A 25,353-nucleotide genomic window follows, 5' to 3' on the forward strand; every position below is an offset into this window, starting at 1 on the left:
CTATGTGTATATAGATATATACCCACTAAAACCCTCATTGTGTATTGGACAAAATAAATAGATAAAATGAAAAAATAAATATTTCCATCAGTTTCATGGAACAACCCCTATTATACACAAGTTGGATCATAGAATTACACATTTCAGAAGATATAGAAAGATTTTAAGGCTAACTCTCCTTTAAAGGACCCTCCATGAGAAAGTCTATAGAGATTCTCAATCCTCCAGTCATGATTCTTCCAAAAGTGCTTCAAAGGGCAACAAAGCCTTTTTGCCGTTTGAAAATGCACCTTTTTTATTTATTTATTTATTTTATTTATTTATTAATAGAGTTGAAAGGAACCGTTAGGTCATCGAGTCCAACCCCCTGCCTGAGCAGGAAACCCTACAGCACCCGAGCCAAATGGAAGTCCAATCTCCTCTTGAAGGTGTCCAGAGTTGGGAAGTTCACCACCTCCCCTGGCAGGCAGTTCCATTGGTTGATCGCTCTGACCATCAGGAAGTTCTTCCTTATTTCCAGGTTGAATCTCTCCTTGGTCAGCTTCCAACCATTGTTCCTCGTCCGGCCCACTGGTGCCCTGGGGAATAAAGAGACCCCCTCCTCACCGTGGCAACCCCTCAAGTATCTGTAAACTGCTATCATGTCCCCTCTAGACCTTCTTTTTTCTAGGCTGTCCATGCCCAGTTCTTTCAATCTCTCTTCGTAAGTCTTGGTTTCGAGTCCCCTAATCATTTTGGTTGCTCTTTTTTGCACCTTCTCCAGAGTTTCTATGTCTTTTTTGTAGTGAAGTGACCAGAATTGGATGCAGTACTCCAGGTGGGGTCTGACCAGGGCATAGTAGAGTGGTATTAGTACTTCCCTGGTCTTGGAGCGTATTCCTCTGTTGATGCAGTTTAGGATTGAGTTGGCTTTTTTGGCTGCTGCTGCACATTGCTGACTCATGTTTAGTTGATTGTCCACCAAGACTCCAAGATCTCTTTCGCAGTCACTACTGCTGAGTGGGGTATCTCCCAGGCTGTATGTATGTCTAGGGTTCTTTTTGCCGAGGTGGAGGACTTTGCATTTGTCGGTGTTGAACCTCATTTTGTTGGTATGGGCCCACTGTGATAATCTGTCTAGGTCTTCTTGTACTCTGAGCCTGCCCTCAAGGGGGTTGGCTACCCCCGCCAGCTTGGTGTCATCTGCAAATTTTATTAGTTCCCCTTTTATTCCCTCGTCCAGGTCATTGATGAAGATGTTAAAGAGTACAGGACCCAGGACAGAGCCCTGTGGTACTCCACTGTCTACTTTTTTCCATGTGGATTTGGTGCCTTTGAGGACAAACATGTGTAGTAATCTACTCCATTTTTTTCTAGTTTGTGGATTAGGAGATTGTGGTCGACTTTATCGAAAGCCTTACTGAAGTCCAAGTATATGAGGTCCACTGAGTTGCGTTGGTCAACTGAGTTGGTTATAGTGTTGAAAAATGATATGAAATTGGTTTGGCATGATTTGTTTCTGATGAATCCGTGCTGGCTATTGGATATGATCTTGTTTGTTTCTAGGAAGTGGGTAAGTTGTTTTTTGATTATTTTCTCCAGTATTTTTCCAGGTATAGAGGTCAGACTGATTGGTCTGTAGTTACCTGGGTCGGTCTTTTTGCCTTTTTTGTGGATGGGGACTACGTCAGCTCGCTTCCAGTCTTCCGGTAGGTCTCCAGTGATCCAGGATATTTGGTAGATGAGGAGGAGTGGTTCCGCTATGGTGTCTGCCAATTCTTTTAGGACTTTGGGGTGAAGTCCGTCTGGCCCTGGTGATTTGTATTCGTTGAGTTCCCTCAGGTAGTCCCTCACTGTGCTTTTGTCTATGTTGAGTTCGGTTCTGGGGCAGTTTGTTGCAGTTAAATTGCAGATTGGTTGGAGGGAGGTTCCCTTTTGTGTGAAGACTGTTGCAAAGTAGGCGTTGAGTAGCTGTGCTTGGTTATTGCTGTCTGTGATTTCTCTACCCTCTTCGTTTTTTAGTGTGACAATTGTTTCTTTGATTTTCTTCTTATTGTTGATGTGTTGGAAGAATCTTTTTTTGTTGTCTTTGACTTCCGCTGCAAGGTGTTGTTCATATTGTGCCTTTGCTGTTTTTATTTTTTGTTTGCAGGAACTGGCTGTTTGCTGATATTCCGCTTTGGTTATGAGTCCTTCTTTCCATTGTTTGTACTTAGCTTTTTTTCCTTTTATGTCATCTGCGAGGGCTTTGTTTAGCCATGCAGGTTTAGTTTTGGTTTTCCTGTTTTTCCTTTTCATGGGGATTGCGTTGTTTTGGGCGTCTATGATGCTGTTTTTTAGGATCACCCAGGCTTCCTGAGTGGTTTTTCCTTCTAAGAGTTCGTTCCAGGGGCATTGTTCAAGGTTCGCTCTGAGCTTGTTAAAGTCCGCTTTTCTGAAGTCTGGGTCTGTAGTGGTGTTGGGTATAGTAGCTAGTGATTGCACTATGTTGAATTTGAGGATGACGTGGTCACTCTCTCCCAGTTTCCCTTCTTCTTCTGTTCCCTCTATTGTTTCTTCCCTGTTTGTTAGTATTAGGTCTAATATAGCATTCCTTCTGGTTCCTGTTTCAACTTTTTGGGTTAGAAAGTTGTCAGCTAGACTGGAAAGAAATTTGGCAGACTTTCCGCTTGGTGCTGAGTTAGTTTTCCAGTTGATGTCTGGGTAGTTGAAGTCCCCCATTATTGTCGTGCTGTGTTTGTTGCATATGTCTGTTAGTTGGCATGTGAAGAGGTCGTCCATTGTGTCTGTTTGATTGGGTGGTCTGTAGTATACTCCAATTGTGGTGTTGCTCTTTTTTTCTTTTATGTTGACCCATATGATTTCTAGGGGGTTATCATCTTTGGTTGGATGTAGTTCTGTGGCAGTGTAGTGGTCTTTGATGTATAGTGCAACACCTCCTCCTTTCTTGTTTGACCTGTTCTTCTTGAAGAGGTTGTAACCCATTATCTGTGTGTTCCAGGCGTGTGTTTCGTCCCACCAGGTTTCTGTGATTCCAATTAGATCATATTGGCCCTCGTGTATTAATAATTCCAGTTCGTCCTGTTTGTTTCCCAAGCTTTGTGCGTTCGTGTACAGGCATTTTAGATGTTTGTGTTTGTTTGCAGGTAGAAATTTTTTAATCTCAGGTTTGTTTGTAGGCTTGTACCGTTCCCCTTCCTTGTTTTGTTCAGTGTTTTGTCGTATAGTTTGGTCACCCTCCCCTCTCAGAGCTAGTTTAAAGCCCTCCTGATGAGTTGGGCTTTGTGAAAAGGCATTAAAGTAATTTCCACCAATGTAATAATGATGGCTAATATTTTAGTTTCTGTTTCAACTGGCATATCTTAGCTTTCTTACAATATTGATTGGCTGGATTTACATATCTTCAAATCTTATATTTAGTTGTTAGGTTTGCTTCTTTCCAGATCATTCTTTCTTTTTCAAATTTAATATTTTCTTTTAATATTCTATAATAAAAGCTTTATACTTTAGATGCATCATGAATAGTTCAATGTTTTAAGTAATTCATCTATTCACACTTAAATAACTAATATTATAGTGGCATTTTTTGTCCCAACATAACTAAATATATATGTGAATATTGCTGAAGGATGCAAAGCACAAATATAAATGTGGTGAAAATTTAAAACCTGGCCTCTAAGGACACCTACAAATTAGAGATGAGGACTATTTTTCTACAAATGGTAGAAAAATATTTCTTTAAGTTTATTTAAAGTGCATTGAATGTCAGGTAACAGGTGTGTGGGCCTGTGGCCAAAAATTTCACCATTAAGAATTCTAATAAGCATTGTTATAATTGGCCCAGCTGCAATAGAAAAATGCATGCCCAGTACAAATTGCTGGTTACATTTTATAAGAATTCACTTTGTGAAAAACAGTAAAAAAGTGACTGTAACAGACAAGTCATCTCTCTTGAGAATATAGACTTTAGGCTATAGCCTGAAGACATTATATTACAGGCTGTGATATCCTCAAATCTCAAGTTGAAAGGGGTGAGGCTGGCTTAATACTTGTACAGGAAAATTTTAATAAAATCCTGTTAGGTCTGAGATTGTAAAATGCTTTGAGGAAACACCTTCTTTCTTTTGAAGGAGAGTTAGGGTTAACCCATGTACTTTAATAGGCCCGGTGTCACATAGTTATCATGGCACAAAAAAGTTTTCTCCTTTCCAGTGATCTTTTGGGTTTCTTCTCCTTGTTAAAACTGGTTTTGCTATGCTATGCATCACATTTTTAATGCATAGCCATTGCCTATGGAAGCTCGTGCCACTCTAACAAATAGCCTGAAAGTATTCTTTAGAACATTCCGGAAAATGTAGAGCACATGGCCAATTAAGTGTTGTTCTGAACACATAAGAAAATAGAAAAAAACAGGACTCTTAATTTCTTATATCTTGTCTACTCTACTCCTCTAACTTCCATATATTAGCTAAGTATTAATGGGGAAAAAATCATACCATAGGAGGATACCATATGTAGATGGTGGGTTCTGACTTACCTTGCTACCGGTTCGCTTCCTTTTGAGCAACGTGGGCGTGTACGCTTGTGCACTGCTGAAAACTCAGCTTCTGCGCATACGCAGAAGCAAAAAACAAGATGGTGGTGCATTCAGGGGTGTGCTGGTTTGGCAAGTGGAGGAAAACTCCCACCCCTGGTTCTATAGAACCAGTGTGAACAGGCAGGAATCCACCTCTGATGTAGCTGATGATACAAATCACTACAGTTAATTTTAAAAAATAATAAAAAACAACAAATTAAACATTAGCCCATACAGATGTATATTGTCCAATCCATTCAGCCAGTTTTTAGAATTTGGTACACATAAACTTTTTTCAATAATCTTTTTTCTTTCTTCTCTTTTGCAATAGTGCAGGTAATTTATATGATTTGTAAATGTACTTGTTCAATATTTTTGGAATGTAATTTAAAAGTATACCTATCTGAATTTCAGTTTCTTCTCCAAAAGCTTTCAATTTATAGGCTGCAGTTTGATCCACTACCTGATAAAATGGTGAAAAACACATTACCAGGGCCTTAACTGTAGACATACTTAAGTAACTCAATCTTTTCTATTATTATGTTAGTTCATAAATGAACTCTACTTTCATTTTTTATCCCAGCATCAACCTCAGGATTACTTTTCTACAGAAGTTATATTTCTAATTTCAATTTTTTCCATGCATTCTTTCCACTGAGCAAAGCTATCTGCTATGTAGTATTTCTTTATAGGCAATCTCTTATAACTTCAGAACATCCTTCAATTATGTTTTTGAAAAACCTATAATTCCTTCAATTTGAGATGAAATGGGGATGAAGAATTAAGTATAAGACCTAAATATAAGAGAGAAAGTAAGAGCAAACCCTTCAATTTCCTTACACCCTAGCTAGGTGTTTTGTTGACTTTTCCTCCTTGCAGACTTTAGTGTTTCCAAATATTTTTGTAGTCCAAATTGTGAATCTCTCTAGTACATTGAAGTCAATGGTCCTTTCAGTTGGTATGTTTAAAATTAATAGGGAAAACCAGTTGCAGTATTTCATCATTAAACATTAGAAAATGAAAGTCTATGAAATTAGATTTCCTACATTATAAATCACTGTGATATAAAAAGAGAAGAGATTATCTGTTGCACACTAAACATAGCACATTTTTAGATGGAATATTTTGATATATGCATAGTTTTAAAACAACAAACATCTGCAGGAATCATCAATATTGATTCCTAATATTGTTTAGTCTGTAAATGTACTTTTGTCACAATTTAAACATTCAAGGAGCATGCAGTCAGTAATTTCCACTGCTAATCTCATAGGACTACTGTGTAAGATCTAATTCACTTACAGTGTATGTTAAGTTATACCATAGCACATAGAATTATGCCATATTTAACTTATTTAAATTATCCAGATGTTTCTGTGGTTCTGTGGTGGTGGGGGAAGAGATAGTTATTCCCCCCATGCCTGGCAACATAGACAGTTCTTCAATATCTTGCGGAAGGTGGGAAGAGTAGGGGCAATTCGAATCTCCAGGGGAAGTTGGTTCCAGAGGGTCGGGGCTGCCACCGAGAAGTCTCTTCCCCTGGGTCCCACCAGATGGCACTGTTTAGTCGACGGGACCCGGAGAAGGCCAACTCTGTGGGAGCTGATTGGCCAATGGAATTCGTGTGGCAGAAGGTGGTCTCGGAGGTATTCTGGTCCAATGCCATGTAGGGCTTTATAGGTCATTACCAACACTTTGAATTGTGACCGGAAACTGATTGGCCACCAGTGCAGGCCACGGAGTGTTGGCGAAACATGGGCAGATCTTAGAAGCCCCATGATAGCTCTTGCGGCCGCATTCTGCACAATCTGAAGTTGACTTCTCCAGAATCTTTGCTATCTGAAAATCAAAAATTATCAGTGATACTTCATATGCTTTGAAAATGCTCAGGTCACTTTCATTGTATGGGTGCTCATATCCAGGATCTATTGCAGTTGACAAAACTTGGAGGATTGTGACACTCCAGAACTGTGGTCCTCAAACTTGGGAACTTTAAGACTTGTGGGCTTCAACTACCAGAATTCTCCAGCCACCTTAGCTGGCTGTTGAATTCTGGGACTTGTAAGTTCACAAGTCTTAAAGTTGCCAAGTTTGAAGACCTCTGCCTGAGAATAAAAGCCACAAGATTTGGGAGAACAAAACAATTCTTTTACCAAGGGCTGCTTTCTTGACTATGAACTGTGTTTAATAGAGACAGCCTGTAATTTAGCCAATGGAATTGGCAATCTGACCTTAGTAAGACACTTATCTGGGGGATGCTTTCATTATTTACACCAAGTAACCAACAGCTGAAAGTTATTGTTTACGCTATTTTTTAAAAGTGCAAATTAGTTTTTTTGTTTCAAGGCTGAATGAGACAGAACTGCCAAAAAGACACCAGTTTACCCAAGTTGCTATCTTTATAAAAGCATCACTGAGCTTTAATTTCTTTGTTCTATCACTCCTGGGCACAACTAATATAAGAGGATATATTTTCTAAGCTAACCTAAATAACTATTTAATTACTTAAATTTTTGAAATGGTACATTATCAATAGCACAGATTTCTAGATATTTAAATCTTAAAATTATAGAAAGAGCAAATGCAATGTATACAGATGTATACAGATAACGTACATCAGTGTTTCCCAAACATTTGACATATGTGTACCCCTTCTATAATTTTCGTAATGCTCGGTACCCCTCATCAAAAAAATGGATGTATTTTAATAACAATCAAAATATATTATTTTTTTTATTTTGGGGGGGTACATACACAAAATAATAATAAACAAAAAATAAAATTATTCATAATAAAATATAAATAAAAGTTATATTATAAATAACATTTATTTGGATCAATGAGAAGGATGAAAATGTTTGCGTTGAGATGACAGATCATCATAATTTGTTTCTCTGGTTGTTAATTTTAATCTGAGATGCGGTTCCACGTCCAATATTCTGTTCCTTTTTTTTGACCTAATGTCTACAAATGCTGAAAAAGCAACTTTGCATAAATATGAAGTTGGAAAAAGCAAGATGTAGTTCAGAACTTTTTCTGAACACATGCCCCCACCAAACTCTTCCCGTACCCCGCGTACCACACTCTGGGAAACACAGACCTACATCATGAATTGAATTATCCACCACAGGAACAAATATCTGTGATAGAGATATTTCTTTTCCATTTTGTTTTAACTATAGCAACAAATAAACATACATAAGGTATACAAAATATATTTACTTGGAAGTAAAGTGCATTAGACTAGATTGTAAATGTAAATAATGAAGCAGAGGTGTCAGACATCCAGTGATGATTGTAAATTATGCTGCTTTCAAAAAATGGAATTGTACAAAAGTGATATTAGGGAGTGTCATAAACAAATATGTTAGTTTTTAATTACTATGTGGCTCCTAAGTACTTAACAATTAGTTTAATATTCTGTGCCAGCACAGAAAGATGACGATCAAACATATCAAATGTCTAGAACGTGATGGCGAACCTATGGCACATGTGCCCAAAGTGGCAGGCAAAGTCATGTCACCCAGCATGCACGGCCGTGTCTGTTTGTCTTCTGGGTTTCTGGCACACATGTGTGCATGATGATCAGCTCTCCTTCATGCGTAGGGCAGTGCTGAAAACAAGTGTACACATTGTTCTGTCTGGGTCACTCTGGAAGCCAATACCAACCCAAAAATAGAAGCCAGACACACCGGTAAAAGGCAAAGGCAGTTTATAAAATTCAAGAAAAACACAGATAACAGAAAATGTCCTTACAAACAGGAAAATGCTGTATCTTCAGATATATCCACGAAGGCAAAAGTCCATGCAGCAATACAGGATTCTTGCTGCCAAGACGAGGCTGTAGATAGCAGACCTACACCTCCCATCGGTCTTCCAAACTGCTGGGCCACAAGCCAGGAACAGAGACGCCGAGAACAAAACAGGACACCATAACTCCAACTGATAACACTCCACATGGCTTCAAGGGCTTGCCTACCTTTTAAACCCTGCTAAGGAGGACCACACCCAAGCCCAGCTGTTCCTAATTCAGTGCTGATAATACTTCTTTAATTGCTCCTTTCTTTGATCTGAACGTCTCTGTCGCATGTCAATGACGGCTTGTGCTTCATCACCTAATGACTCCAAGCTACTGGCTGGGGAGATCCCCCCCCCCGGGGTTCTCATGCTGTTCTCCTTCGTCCCATTCCTGACTTTCCTCTCCCCCGTCCAACTGTTCAGCCCCCTCCTCTTCGCTGTCATCCTCCTCTGGGCATGGAGCCAGCAGAGACACAGCAGGTCCCTGAGCAGCCTCAGGCTGAATCAGCCAGATGATTGGTGGATGCACACGTGTGCCAAAACCTGGATATTCAGATTTTCCTGAGCATCATCCATTCACACATGCAGCAGTGCTCAAAACCAGCCTGTGCATGTGTGCCAGCTAGCTGATTGTATGGCATGCACGCACGCTAGAATCTAGAAGTTCGGCTTTTCCGGGGTGTGGCCGCAACTCACATGGATCTGAATTCCAAGGTGCTAATCTTGGTTGCACAGCTGCATTTTGATGTGGTGTCCACATAGGGTAATATGTCAAGGAGCTGTATAGTCAAGCAAATAGGCAAATGGCCACTTTGTCAGTTGAATGAAACTTAAAGAATGAGATTAATGGATTCCTATATGTCCTCTTTTCAGTCAAATATCCCTTGACATATTTCAGCTACTTTGAAACTCCAATTTTGGCAAAGCTTTCTATGGACAAAATTAAGTCTTTCTGGTTTCAAACAAAGAATATTAGACAGATAAGAATATTTTAATTGAGCACGGGAAGGAAAAGCATTCAGTTTAGTAAGATTCTGTTACTATTGCCTTATAATAAGAATAGTATTAGATTACATAACTTTGGTTTTTTAGTATGGTCTTAGGGCTGACAAAAATCAGCCTTTCTGACAAGAAGTATAAATTGGTGCAATCGGTGTCATTTCAGGGCTTTTTCCTTATTTTATCCAGAAAAAATATTTCAGTTTATGTTTTCCAAAGGTACAAAACTAAAGTTTCATTGCAGTTAATTCACTTTGTGTAATAAAACAGTATAAATCAGTGTATGAGCAGCTTTGAGAAAATTGTCCCTGCACTCATTTTTTGAAGTTTTTCTTTCTCCATGCTTATATTAGATGTAGATTAAATTATAATGTATGTTTTATATAATAAGCTCTGTCAGCAAATTTTGTATAGTCTTGTTCTTCCATTTAAGTTGCCTGTTACCTATCATATTATTTTAGTCTGCATTTTTATTACAATTTATTATCACCTTTCAGGGATCTAGAGGCAAAGTGCCATTAGCATTAATAATTTACCATGAACAACAAAAAAGTAATAACAAAAGATACCTCAAACCTCTAGTTATATTGCAAAGGATTTTCACTAGAAAAATGAAAAACTGGGGCAGAGGGCATTGTCACAATCTAGATTAATTGAGTAATCACTTTTTTAATTAGGTGTAGCATTAGTGCTAGAAGATGAGTTTTCACATGGAGGCTTATAAAAATGATTTTTATAACACCTCCTGTGCTACTTGTTAGTTATCTAGAGATTCAAGGCATTGTAGAAACAAAAGTGGATTTACAAAAAATGGTGATTTAAACTGAATGCTAAGCTAACACTTCAGTAATTCGCCACAAAATAAGCAGTATAAGACTTACCTTGTTTAAAAGAGGTAACTTTAACTGCACATTCAAAGGAAAAGTAGTTCGGGGAAGAGATAATACCAACAATGCTGTCATCCTTAAAATCATTTCTGGGTATCATTAGACACAACTACTTCCCTATGACCAAAGATCCAAGAATAAATATAACTCATTTCTTCTCTTCCTACTTTGGATGATGAGTATATTCAACATCAGGCCTAGATTTTTATGGATCATAAAGATGACATCCATACAAAACAGGTTAGACCAAAACAGATTTAGACCTCTGCTCTAGGTTGGCAGTTAATTTTCTCACAACTTGGTTGTAGTTCCTGTCTCTTATGCACCAAACTACCCTCTTACTTGAGGCTGTTTAGAAATTAGAGCAATAGTTCCTACCATGCCATTGGAGTCATAGTAGGATAATCTAGTTAATGAATGATTCAGAAAAAAGTTGGAGCCTAGTGACCAAAAGGGGAATAAAGACAGAGTATGGTGATCATGAGTAAAGACTAGCAATATTGGGTGAAGAGGAATGGTGGTGCCAGCAATGTTAGAATTAGATGTAGGAAGTGACCAAGGCTGAACCTGGGCGAGGGGTCAAATGCACCTGAGTGTGCACTGAAAGAGATCTACGTCCAGCCTACCTTGAATGTCTTTCTTCTATCCTGCTCATTTTCCTTGACCATTAATAAGTCAGATTCTTCTACAGAGCTTAAGTTTGCAATAATTTTTGATATTTATTTGAACTACTGGTATGTGAATATCCTGGTTTTCCTGGTGCTTGACAGTAGATTTGCTAAAAGTTGATTGTGCCTTGCTGTCTCAACAATTCCTAAGTTTTAGATAGAAATTGTAATTAAATTCTATTTCTGTTTTATATTAATAGTGTTTACCAAACTAAAAAGATCTTTTTTTGGAAGATCCTTTGTCAAGCAATTCTCATGAATTCTTATCATTCTTATCATTCTCATATTTAGTTAAAATCTATGCAGCTTTTACTTTTTGGACATTGTTTTTAATTCCAGAAGTGTGAGAATTGCAGGAACAATAAATGAGAACATAATATAAGTCAGATGTTCTGCATCAATCCACTGCTGTTTTATGCTCCAAGCAAATACACCATGTACTGAATATTTCAAAGAGTTTATTTTTTTCTGTAAGCTTTCAGATAATTGAATAGATCCAAAGATATTCTTAGGCCTTTGCATGAGTATCTCTTCTGAAAATAACATCAAATCTCACCTTAGTTCAGCAGCTATTGGTAAGATTTAAAAAAAAAACACCTTTTGCTCTCATAAAAATCTAACCTTTAGTGGGGCTCAGTAAATAAAACTTTATTACATGTCAAACAGCACCTCCCTTCTGAAAAGGAATCCAATTTCTTTAGCAATTCATTTGTCTTGATAACAGAGAGAAAGAGTCAACAACGCTTCTCCCCACCTTCCTTTTGGGGGTGTATCACTAAAACTTTATTTGGTTAGTAATAGCTTTCAGAAGTGGCGTGAAATGCCAATATTTTTGCTGCTCAGTGAAAAAGAATAAGCTCTTAGAAATATTTGACATGGTACTGTGGGCATTTCTCCTTCTAAACTATCCTGCGGCTATCTTGCAAATGATAGTATCATTGCTTTGACTTTATCTTTCTTATATGCTAGAATAATTCACACTTTTTAGTTGATCAGATTCCATCTGTCTGCTAAACCCTCTTAACATTTTTTTTCACTTCACTCTCCAGTGTATATCATTTTTGGATACATGTTTCCATCAGTATAATAACTTTAGCTGTGATAAACCAGCCTTCTCAAATATCTGTTCTGCTCACTGAAGGGATATTTCTCCATAATTTAGTTTCACTTTATAGAGCTTTCATTTTATTGTTGAAACACAGCTGAAGCAAAACAGCAAATTTTGAAGTGGAAACAATTGAGAAATAATCCCTGTCAGTTTGGCGCTGCCCCAAATAATATATGTTCACCTTGAATGTTCCGTGCTCCATTGAAGCAGAAAAATAATGAGGAAAAAAATAAACCCTGAAATTAAATATATAAGCACAATAACAGAATGAAAGTTAAATAGACAAGTAACATATTCCTGTGGAAAAAGAAATCAAATATATAAGTATAGGATGAGGAATATATGTAAGCAGTATTAAGGACTACAAAAACTGCAAATTCAGTTCAAGACTGTGTCTATGGTATTGCAAGTTTCTCAGTTACCAGAAGAAGAAAAGGTCACACTACATTTTACACTGTTCAGAACTAAGCTTATTGTTGTGTTGAGTTCTGATTGCAACACATTAAGATTCAATGAAGATCAATGAGATTCAGTGAACTAGAACAGTTCAAAATAAAAGGAATAATAGTGGGAAAAGGTTTGGAAATGAAAGCTGGAAAGACGGATTTCAGTCACTGTGAATGTTTATCTGGATAAAATTCAGATTTTTGGAATGAGGAACAAATTGGAACCAATGGTCTAAATAATCCATTGAAACAATCATCAATCTAGCTTTTGTAATGATTCTAGTTCTCCCCTAGACTAGAGCAGTGTTTCCCAGCTTGGTAACTTGAAGATATCTGGACTTCAACTCCCAGAATTCCCCAGCCAGCATTCAAGTTGCCATGGTTGGGAAACACTGCTCTAGAGCATAGCTAACAGGTTATACTTTATGGTTTATAACATAAAATAACATTTTGCTTTATAAAATGTTGTTATTGGCTAAATTAATATTTGTAACCTCCCTCTTCTGTAGTATACTTTTACTGTTCTTAGTAATCAAGAGTACCAACTGAATTGCCAATGAAATTGACCCCATGTTTATAGCCATTCCATTACCCAGTACTTTATGCTATCTGGCATTAAATACAGAGTGACACTTAATTTACAGAACAGATTATCCATCATTCCAAAACAGTGTTATACAACTTCGGAGTGAGGAGACTAGTTGATCGGGAGAAATTCTAAACTGCAATCTGGCCACTTTAAAATAATAAATTAAAATGTAGTTCAGATTCGTCCAGCTGCTACAAGCTTTTTATTTTTTTAAAAATCAATTCCAGTGGCTTTACAATTACCTTCCTCTCACTATACTTCAAATGCTCCTCCTTTTACCATTTTGGTAAAAGTAAAGCAAATAATGAACCCCCATGCTACTCTGTGTCAGAGAAATAGCTCATCAAATGTCCAAATGTAAAACCGAACAAGGTTAGCTGAGTAAACATGTAGAAAAACTGAAAGCAACCTCTAGCCCAATCTAGTTATTTTTCTGATGCAAAGTGACAGTTAGTAGGATACCATTGCTTTGGATTGGAACAGTTAAAGAATTCTTCCCAGACTGGGGAGAAAAACACAATGTTAGTGTTGAATTGTTGAAAAGTGGATCTTCCCTCATTTCCCCATAGGTATTATTGGAAGCAGAAATAGGCTTATTTGTTGATGTTATATGGATATCCTCAGTGAGACATCATTTATCCTCTTCAAGAGAGGAAAACCAATTCACTTCATAAAAACATCAAGGTGACAAATCTGGCTAAATCTGTCCCTTTGAAGAAGCTTCATTTTCACATTTCCCTAATCATGGTGCAATACATCCTGTGATAAGCCACACTACTCTTTACTCATCTTTGAAAACAAAGTGGATGAAGAGAAACTGCTCACGTAGACTTCTCTTCCGAAAACATGATGATTGTTTTCTCCTGACCAAAACATAATAAATTCTACCGTTATGTCATTATCAAAGATAACAGATTGATGATATTAAATTTGTATATATATACAGTGGTACCTCTACTTAAGAACTTCATTTGTTCTGTGACCAGGTTCTTAAGTAGAAAAGTTTGTAAGTAGAAGCAATTTTTCCCATAGGAATCAATGTAAAAGCAAATAATTCATGCAAACCTATTAGGAAAGAAATAAAAGCTTGGAATTTGGGTGGGAGGAGGAGGAGGAAGAAGAGGAGGAGGACAGTCGCTGCCCAGAGCAAAGGGAGCGTTTCTTTTCTCTAGGCACTGGCAAAGATTTATTCCATCTCCAAGCGCCCAGAGAAAGGAAAATGCTTTGTTCATTCTAGACTGCCAAAGCCTCCTTAAGCACCACTGAAAGGCTCCTCTGGCAGCCCAGAAAAGCCTGAGATGGCCGGGATTAAAGGGGGAATGGCAGGAAACTGGCCGGGCATTCCTGCCACTCTCAAATTTCCTGGAAAGTTTTTCCGGGCTCGGGTTCTTGAGTAGAAAATGGTTCTTGAGAAGAGGCAAAAAAATCTTGAACAGCCGGTTCTTATCTAGAAACGTTCTCAAGTAGAGGTGTTCTTAGGTAGAGGTACCACTGTATATACTGTATTTATTTTAAAAGATGGTTTCCCCCACAGAAATAAACTTGGGCTTGGTTAGAATTGATGAACCCCAAAGGATCCAAGAACATGTCAGTATAGTTGTAAAAATTGGAAGTGAAGGTTACATGCTTTCTAACATGGATTGCTAATCCGGTACTTAAATCTCTTTAGAAAAGAGCAATTGTTAATTTCATATAAATCAAGCATTTACGCAAACATTTTCACTACGGCTGTAATAAAATATTTATCATAAGTTATTAAAAGTAAAGTGCAATATTTCTAAGGGGAAACATACAATTATTTCTTTAAATAAGATTCCCTAAGTAAACATTTGCTAAAGATGCAGAGGAAAAAATCTGTCCCTTTCCATGTGAGTAAATTGCTAAAATAGAACAAATTTAAGCATTAAGCATGACTATTCAGGAAAGAAAAATGATAAAGACAATTGTATGGAGAAAAGCAGAGTACAATAAATACAATCAAGGACTGATAAAATCTGCCACTGATATATGCCTTTTATGATGGGCAAAGTCACCAAGTCTAATATTTTAAGAGGATTTCAGTTAAAGCCTTGGGAACTTTGAAATGGCCCAAATCTTGTAAGCTTTCCAGCATAGATATACTGCATACCTATAAAGCTTTAAGAGTTATTTTAAATTCAACTGAGAAAAATAATATTTTTGACTAGATATTTTTCCAGGTCAGGATTCGTCAAATGCCAATAAATTTCAATAAGAAGGCATTAAGCATCATTTTCCTATTGAAAATATAAGCCATTTATTTATTTGTTTGTTTGTTTGTTTGTTTGTTTGTTTGTTTATTTGTTTATTTATTTGTTTATTTGTTTATTTATTTATTTATTTATTTATTTATATTTGTATGCCGCCCCTCTCCGCAGACTCGGGGCGGCTCACAACAAGATACGGCGAATCATAACAAATCCAAATAGCTTTAAAATATTTAAAAAGATTTAAAAGGAACCCCATTTACTAAGAAACACACACACAAACATACCATGTATAAATTGAACATGCCCGGGGGAGGTGTCTCAGTTCCCCCATGCCTGACGGCAAAGGTTTTAAGGAGTTTACAGAAGGCAGGGACAGTAGGGGCAGTCCTAATCTCTGGGGGGAGTTGGTTCCAGAGAGTCGGGGCCGCCACAGAGAAGGCTCTTCCCCTGGGGCCCGCCAATCGACATTGTTTAGTTGATGGGATCCGAGAAGGCCCACTCTGTGGGACCTAATCGGTCGCTAGGATTCATGCGGAAGAAGGCGGTCTCGGAGATATTCTGGTCCAGTGCCATGAAGGGCTTTAAAAGTCATAACCAACACTTTGAATTGTGACCGGAAATTGATTGGCAGCCAATGCAGACTGCAGAGTGATGGTGAAACATGGACATACCTAGGTAAGCCCATGACTGCTCTCGCAGCTGCATTCTGCACGATCTGAAGTTTCCGAACACTTTTCAAAGGTAGCCCCATGTAGAGAGCATTATAGTAGTCGAACCTCGAGGTGATGAGGGCATGAGATTTGAGATTTCATATGCATGCAGAGTCCTGCATATGCAATCTGGGTCCCGGGTTATGTCCTGGAACCAAAAGGTGGCCAAGGCTTTGGATAGGATCATGCCTATCTTATTTATGATTTTTTTCACTTATATCTTTGTGTACACAGAACATATGCAGTGATTCCTTGTCTGTCCAATCACACTGGGCCACTGAAGAATTCTATTCTATTCTATTCTATTCTATCCTATCCCATCCCATCCCATCCCATCCCATCCCATTCCATTCCATATTCCATTCCATATTCCACTCCACTCTATTCCATTCCATTTCCTCTGCTCCCCTGAAACCACAAACACAACTGAATTATCTGTCAAAGTAAACTACAGTAGTAGATTTCTTCAGATACATTCATTATACTGCAAGACTGCCTTTTTTTCCCCTCCAAGAGTTGAAAATAGGACAAGAAAGTGCATTGCTCAAACTGAACAAGTGACAAAGGGAATATTAAACAACTGTGACATGAATTCCAGAGGAGAGGAATAAGAGCGTTAGCTGCACAATCATAGTTCTAAGCTAATTCTGAATATATCATTTTGTCAGAATGACTGCTTCCAAGTAAAGGCTGAACTATAATGTCTGTAACCAGAAATGACTACCTACTGAACCCACTAATTGTTTCAAACTTTTCAAAGAAGTGAAAATACTGAAAAACTTTTGAAATTTTTAAAGAAGGTATTTTTAAAAAGTTTCAAAGCAATAACAAGAATTGGTGTGTGTGTGCGTGCGCGTGTGTGTGAAAGAGAGGAGGGAAGGAGGGAGAGGGAGGGAGGGAGGGAAGAGGGAGAGAGAGAATGTGAACATTTTGCATTTTAGAAATCACTTTTTAGGTTCTGAAGGTGATTATCAAAGATGTGGAATGCCTGCTTTGGTTAATATTGATTGAGCATCCTGCTTAATGTAAAGATTATTTACTCAAATTTCTTTCCTGTTTAAGGTAAAGATTATTTACTCAGCTCTCTGTTCTGTTTGTCTAAAGTAAAAGTTAATTAAACACTCTTCTGTTTAATTAGCAATCATACCTTGATATGCTCTGTCTGTACTACATGTTATATATTAGCCATTTATCCATTGTTATGAGGTTAGCTCAGTTAATCTTTTCTACTTGTGTGCACAATACATTTACTATAAAAATAAACTTGATATATACTTGAAACTCTAATGAAGAAATAGCTAAATTTCCTACTCCTTGTATAACACATTAATCATTAACCTATCCTGGTTGTCACTGTAGCAAGGTACATTTTTTCCTTCCATGATCACTTCATAGAAGTGTGTGTGTGTGTGTGTGTGTGTGTGTGTGAGCATTAATTGATTGTGTGCCACCAAGTCAGTATCCACTCTTAGCAACCATATGGATAGATTTTCTCCAGGATGCTCTGTCTCCATTTTGGACCTCTGAATTTCCTAACAATGTACTCATCACTGCTGTAATTGAATCCATCCATCTTGTTTTTGGTCTCTCTCTCTTCTTCTCTTTCCTTCTACCTATTTGTCTTTAATTTGTTTAGTTTTCTAGCTTTAACAAGGGTGGGGTTTTTGACTGTTTTAAGCTTTGACTGGGATCAGTCCAGAGTTGATTATAAGATGGGCGGCTATGTCAATGTTTTAAATAAATGAATGAATATTATTGAGCAAACAGATACATTATGTCTCTTTTAACTAATGCATATCTTTTGTTTTCAAGGTTTTGCTAGGTTGCCTAAAGCTTCAGGTAAGCTTCCCAAGGCCCCAGAGTGTGAAAAACAGCCCAACGAGCAAAGTGGAAGTTTATTTATTCATTTATTTTATTTATTAGATTTGTATGCCGCCCCTCTCCGCAGACTCAGGGCGGCATACAACAGACTGGAAAAACAGACTTCCGCTTTGCCCATTGTGCTGTTTTTTTGCACTCAGGGGCTTCGGGAAACTTCCCTGAAGCCTTTGGATTGTGAAAAACAGCACAACGGGCAAACCAGAAGTCTGCTTTTCCAAACTTACGGTTTGCCCATTTTTTTTCACCGTCCCAGGCTTCAGTGGAGCCTGTGCACTTGCATGGGGGCAGGGCTGTGTTCATGCACATGGGGGCAGTGCAGAGGATGTGCATGCATGGGGGGAGGGAACAGGTGTGGGTATGTGTGTACACGCTATTGCATGCACACACACCCTTGTGGCATGCAAACCAAAAAAGCTTGCCATCACTGGCTTAGGAGTTAATTTTTTTTCATTTGGCGGGACCCAGGGGAAGAGCCTTCTCTGTGGTGGCCCCAACCCTCTGGAACCAGCTCCCCCCCGGAGATCAGAATTGCCCCCCCTTCCTTGCCTTTCGTAAGCGCCTTAAAACCCACCTCTGTTGTCAGGCATGGGGGAATTGAGATATTCTTTTCCCCTCAGGCATATACAAGTTATGTATGGTATATTTGTGTATATGTTTGGTTTTTTAAATAAGGGTTTCTTAGCATACAAATCTAATAAATAAATAAAATAAATAAATAAAATCAATGACTTATCGTTCACATCTATTTTTCTATCAAACAAGAACTTTCAAATCATGTTCAGGTTTAAAAACGTGACCCATATTCTTTTTGTTCTCTTTTCTGACTGTTTCTTTCCACAAGAATTTAGAGTGTAATAATTTACCTATGATTTACATGAGATGTATCTGTGTTTTGTAAATTCAGTGCATGCGTATATAATAGTTACAGGGAAAGTAGAATAATGTTGATACTATGAAAACTAGAAGGATAAATCTAAGACTTTTCGTATCATATTTTGTCAATAACAAAATTGCTAGAAACACCTAAAATCTCTCAGTCTGTTGTATGTGTGAATGTGCTGTATATATTTATTTTTGCCATCTCCATTATGTAAAAGTGCTATAACAGCTTAATAAATAACATTTGGTGAGGAAGTGCTACAAAATTATGTGTTTTATATATAGAAAAATATTTTAATCTTCCTGTTGTTCAACAACAGGGAGTTCTCATAAATGCCTTCCTTTCTCTCTTGTGTGAAAAACTGCTTCTAATTACAAGATGTTTCTCTATTCAAATGAAAGATAAGCCCCCCCCCCAAAAGGGTAGGAGGTTTAACAAAAAAAGAAAAAAACCAGCAAACACTTGTATTGCTGTGCTGCCTTCCAATGATACTTTCTTTTCTTGATTCAAGGATGTAGAGATAAAAATTACTATTAGCAATGACATATAGCATTAGTTAAAACCAATAACCTTCCTACAACAAAAGCAATGTGTTTTACCTCCATCTTTGTATCTTAAGTCATAGTAACCCAATAAAGAAACACATGATCTCTAAGCAGAGAACAATTGAAACTAAAATGGTTTTGGTATATTTAACGTTATTCATGGCATACAGAGTTATTTCAGCCTAACTACAGCTGCAGAGGACCATTAAACATGATCTTCTTTGTCAGGAACCACTTCGCACTGAATTTATTATCTTCATATCTTCTCTTTTCAGTTTCAGTATCTTACACCTAGCCTGCTCATTCAGGTACAACTTTCAAAGTGCTGAAGTTCAAGACAGTGATGTCTATATTTTAACAGAAAGCAACAGCCCAGCAAAAATAGGTCTATGATCTTCCCAGGAGTCACAGGTAGAACAAGTGAGGTAACTTGGCTTCTATCTGATACCTCTTTGAAACTGTTAGGATCAATATTTTAAAATTATGGAACAGCTTCTCCTCAGAGATATCAATTGTCCTATTCTACTGGTTTTGAGAAAGATGGTGATGACTTGATTTTTTCACAAGTAATGATGTGATCCTGGCATAATTTGTGTGATCTATTTGTATTAAAATTTTGTAAGATTAAGATCTTGATTTGTCCTTTTTCTTCTTCTTGTAATCTTGATAATTGCATTGTGTTTTTATTGTTGTTCCTAATCAGATGGGATTAGACAATTAGATGGGATAATCATATAGATTTGCAAAATAATTATACTTTATATTTAAGAATCTTTGGCTATTTAAAAGAAAAACTTTACCCTCTTCTGTGAAAAGCTGGTCCCAGATACTCCCAGATACACCTATACTTTGCATACGTGTTTGGAAAAAAGCTCCATCCTAATGGTTTTCAAACATAATAGTCTTCAGCTCCTATCATTTCTCACCACAGGACTTTCTTTCTTTCTTTCTTTCTTTCCTTCCTTCCTTCCTTCCTTCTTTCCTTCCTTCCTTCTTTCTTTCTTTCTTTCTTTCTTTGTTTCTTTGTTTCTTTGTTTCTTTTTTGCTTTCTTTCTTTCCTTCCTTCTTTCTTTCTTTTTGCTTTCTTTCTTTCTTTTTGCTTTCTTTCTGTATTTCCTTCCTTCCTTCTTTCTTTCTTTCTCTCTTTCTTTCATCAGATTTCTATGCCACTCTTCTCATGGTTGCTGTCATCAAAGAAATTAAAAAGTAAATTAGAGAGGATGGAGAAGGATAAAAGTTTGGATCAGAGATAGAAAGCAGAAGATGTTTGCAGGTTAATATGAGGAATTCAGTTTTGTCCAGAGATGGTATTCAGCAAGTTCTGATCAGTTCTGGAGAACTAGTAGTGGAAATTTTGAGTAGTTCAGAGAACTGGTAAATACCATCTCTGACTGATCCCATCCCCATCTATACTCTGCCTCCCAAGTCCCAGCTGATAGGGAGGAAATGGGGATTCTGCAGTAACCTTCACTTGGAGTGGGGAGAGAATGGATATTTTACAGTATCCTTCCCCTGCCACTATCACCAAACCATACCATGCCAACACCCACCAAGCCACATCCACAGAATGGGGTAGTAAAAATAATTGAATCCCATCACTGGTTTTGTCATATTCTAGACAAACTCTGACAAGCTATACATATTCATAATATAATAGTGGCATACAGTGGGAATTATCTACAGTGGGTACATAATTCATTTCTCTAGTTTTGCATACTCCCTTTTTATGAGAAATGTTTTCAGCATCTTTTAGAATTCAAAACTTCAGTGTTCACACTGCAGGTTTGAGATTTTAAATGTCAGCCTGCTGAAATCTAAATAAATGAGTCCTATACATTTGGAAACTTCTTTTCCATAGCACTGAGGGGAAAAAAGCAACAGCGGCAAGACTTGGCAGCAGAGACTTTTAAAAGCTATTATATATTTAGTTACATATCATCTTCAGACCACTAATTGCTCCTTAGCCGTCACCTAAGGAGTCATTACATTCAATTTTTAACCCATCTCTGAAACCATAATTTAATGTTGAAACCAAACTGCATTGCTGCTTTTCTCTGTTGAAAGGTATTGCAATTATCTTTTTACAAAGGCAAGTCTATTCTTCTCCTTGTCCCCAGTATCTGTCTGTATATGAAGACAGTATTATGTGTAGTGAAAATGGTTTCATTTTCTATAATAGCTATTACTGATAAATGCTAACTCTGTGAATTTTGATCAATTTAGTCAATAAATTCCATTTATGATAGGGGATTTTTTTTTAGATAATGAGGGCAAATTTTAAAATTTGATGTCTAAAGACAGAGTCACAGATTTTTTATGATGCATAAACAAAAAAAAAATGTGGATGTTAACTTTCCGCATGCGCGGAAGCAAAAAAATATGCCAAAATACGGGTACACCCGCATTTCAGCCTGTGCGGAAGCAAACAAAAATTTCTGAAACTTGAGCACCCTTGCGGCTCCATGCATGATTTTTCTACTTCCATGGGTACAGAAGCAAAATCGCACTGGCCCCACAAGCAGTTACGAGCTGCGGCAGCAAGAGAAATTTATCGTTCCAGCTCGTAGCCCATAGCTGTACATAGAGAAGGGGAAGAGAGGGGGAGAGAGATATAGAGGGAGAGAGGCACAGGGCAGGGAGAAAGGAGATAATAGGGAGAGGGAAGAGAGACATAGAGAATGGTTTTGTGGCTGGGTAGGCATGGCTAGGGGGATCATGTGACTGGGTGGGAGTGAGTGACATTGAGATGGCCATGCCCACCCAGGTTTTTTGGCTCTTATGTTATTTTTTCCTGTGGGAAATGGGTCCAAGTGGCTCTTTGAATGTTTAAGGTTGCTGATCCCTGTCTCTATATTTCCACAAAAAACGTGGCCCAAAACCTTTACCTAGAACCAAAATAGTGCTAGCCATGAATTGAATATATTCCTGTGCGTAGACTTAATAAATAAATGGAGTTATTTTGAACTTAATGTGTGGCCCTGGTCTTTCATGCTTGACAACCTTTTTGCATAGGCCTAGATTCCCACATACATACAGTGTAAAAAACTGAATGTGGTTATAAAATGGGAGGGAAACAACAAAGTAATGTTTTTTAATTAGGAGTGTTTTCTTTAAACTCAATCAAATTTTGTTAAAAAACAAAAACAAAACAATGTTCTATATAAAACCTAAAAAGCAATTGACCTGATACCTTGAGAAAAATTGGTGTGGTTCCAGTGACGATATCCAGAGTCTACGGAAAGGTGCGGCACACAAATCTAATAAATAGTAATAATAATTATTAAGTCGGAAGCTCAGTCAGCGTAGAACACAACTTTATTAGAATTAACATGAGTTCAGTTTCATAGATGAGGAGAGAGAAAGAACCAGAATGACAGGGTATTTAAACCCTCCCACTAAAGAACAACCAACCAATAAACATGTAGTAAATCTCCCGCCAAAACAACCTCACTTTCCTTAGTAAAAAACACAACCAATAGAACAGCCATACCCAGTTTCCGAGCAGGAAATAATAATAATAATAATAATAATAATAATAATAATAATAATAATAATAACAACAACAACAATAATAATATTGCAATTTACGTTTTCAAGGCTGTTCTTTCCACAATGAACTTTTTTCTTCCGGAAAGACACCTGGATATTCTGTATAAATGTAAATATTTCTACCAACCTATTCTGATGTAACAAAATCTGGAATTCAGGTTTCATGCTGAGGGCATGATATTTATCTAGCAATAAACATAAATTTATAAGCAAATTGGTAAGAAAATAATATATTTATTTTAATTAATATTTTATCTTTAACTGGATTGGATTCTGAAACTTGTGAAACAATTCCTTTTATTTGTTTGTTTGTTTCTTTCTTTGTTTCTTTGTATATAATATTTCTATACTGCTGATTATGTCCAGAAGGATTTCTGATTATTTATAAAAGTTGATCAGAAAGGCATTGTGGGCTATAAACATCTGCTTTCATTTCTAAAAGTTCATTAAATCCAACAAATGGCCAAGCTTCCTCACTAGTAGGCATATCTAGGATGATACAGAGAAGAAATTAAAAAATTCTCTTATGAATTTGGACATGATTTCCTGCTACGGCTCCCCTAACTTTGTGAACGAATGAAATATGTATATAAAAATATGCAAAGCTGCTGATGGAATCCAATGCTATAATCACACTTCAAAATTAGATAAAAGGAATATGACAGCAACTGTCTGCTTCCAGGTTCCAAATAAGAAGAATTGTCAGAAGGCAGATGTCCTTTTGCAATCCGGAATTAAATAATACTTCTCATTTTAAAAAAAGACAAAAATAAGCAGTGATTCATTGTGGAAAAAGAGTGATGGCATATGCTAACTGAATGTGCCTCAGATTTAAAGGGAATTTCAAAGATAATATGCCTTTGTGTTGCCTTCCATTTGGATTAAGTATCCAAGAGATTCCTAATAGAGGGATAAACAAAGTAGTAGTAGCTCATTTTATGAACTTAATTCGTTCCGTGACCAGGTTCGTAAGTAGAAAAGTTCATAAGAGGAAGCAATTTTCCACATAGGAATCAATGTAAAAGCAAATAATGCCTGCAACCCCATTCCAAAAGTCACTCCTTTTGCCTTGCGCCACTGGGAATCCCCAACTCCGGACTTCCATTGCCAGCTGAAGCGCCCATTCTTGCATTGCCTGGATTCCCCTGAGCCTCCCCTCGCAGAGAAACCCCACCTCCAAACTTCCGTTGCCAACCAAAGTGCCCGTTCTTGCATTGCTGGGATTTCCCTGAGCCTCCCCTCGCTGGGAATCCCTGCCTCTGGACTTCCATTGCCAGCCAAAGTGCCCATTCTTGCGTTGCTGGGATTTCCCTGAGCCTCCCCTCGCTGGGAATCCCTGCCTCTGGACTTCCATTGCCAGCCAAAGGGCCCGTTCTTGCATTGTTGGGATTTCCCTGAGCCTCCCCTCGCTGGGAATCCCTGCCTCTAGACTTCCATTGCCAGCCAAAGTGCCCATTCTTGCGTTGCTGGGATTTCCCTGAGCCTCCCCTCGCTGGGATTCAAAGTAGAATAGAATAGAATAGAATTTTTATTGGCCAAGTGTGATTGGACACACAAGGAATTTGTCTTGGTGCATATGCTCTCAACGTACATAAAATAAAATATACATTTGTCAAGAATCATGTGGTACAACACTTAATGATTGTCATAGGGGTCAAATAAGCAATGAAGAAGCAATATTAATAAAAAAATCTTAGAGTATACGCAACAAGTTACAGTCATACAGTCAACATGGGAGGAAATGGGTGATAGAAATTATGAGAAAAACTAGTAGAATAGAAGTGCAGATTTAGTAGAAAGTCTGACAGTGTTGAGGGCAAAAATGAAGGGAGTCCCAGTGAGGGAAGCCTCTGGCAGATCCTCTGTCCCAGGGTAGGCAAAGGGGCCTGGCTTATCCTCTACTGAATCAGACATGACCTGAGGTGGACAAGGAGCACTCCCAACAGTACCAATGTTATACAAGTAATGTTTCTCCAGTATCACAAACAACGAGATCAAGAGCTTACTCTTCTCCTCCAAATTTTATGCAGTGATGCTTTAAAAGTTAAAGAAGAAAAGCTAAAGTATAGAAAAATATCAAAAGACTAGTTTTAACCATGGCAAGTGGGATGAAAAACAACATTTCTATTAAGATTTTAAATATATATTAGGTGTCATATGTGTTGCTCTTTCAACACAATTTTACTACCTCCTCAGACATAAGGAAGGCGTATAATTGGAAAATCAGAAAAATAAACATCTTTGCTGCAAGAAAATTCTTTTTCTCTCCCCCCACCCCAATTACATCTAAATAAATCATTTATATCCAAATCAGGCAAGCAGGTAAGGAAGAAATCAATTCCCATGTTTCACAAAAATAAGCTAACATATTTGGCTCTTATCTTTTTCTTCCTTTAAAGGACAACACTGGCCTGAAGAAAAAAAGCAAAGCAGACACTGATATTAGTCCAAGAAACTATCAAAATAATCAACATGTTCTGCAATAAATCTTTTACAAACTCTATTTTTAA

This window comes from Erythrolamprus reginae, chromosome 3 (genome assembly GCF_031021105.1).
Source record: "Erythrolamprus reginae isolate rEryReg1 chromosome 3, rEryReg1.hap1, whole genome shotgun sequence".
Classification (NCBI taxonomy): domain Eukaryota; kingdom Metazoa; phylum Chordata; class Lepidosauria; order Squamata; family Dipsadidae; genus Erythrolamprus; species Erythrolamprus reginae.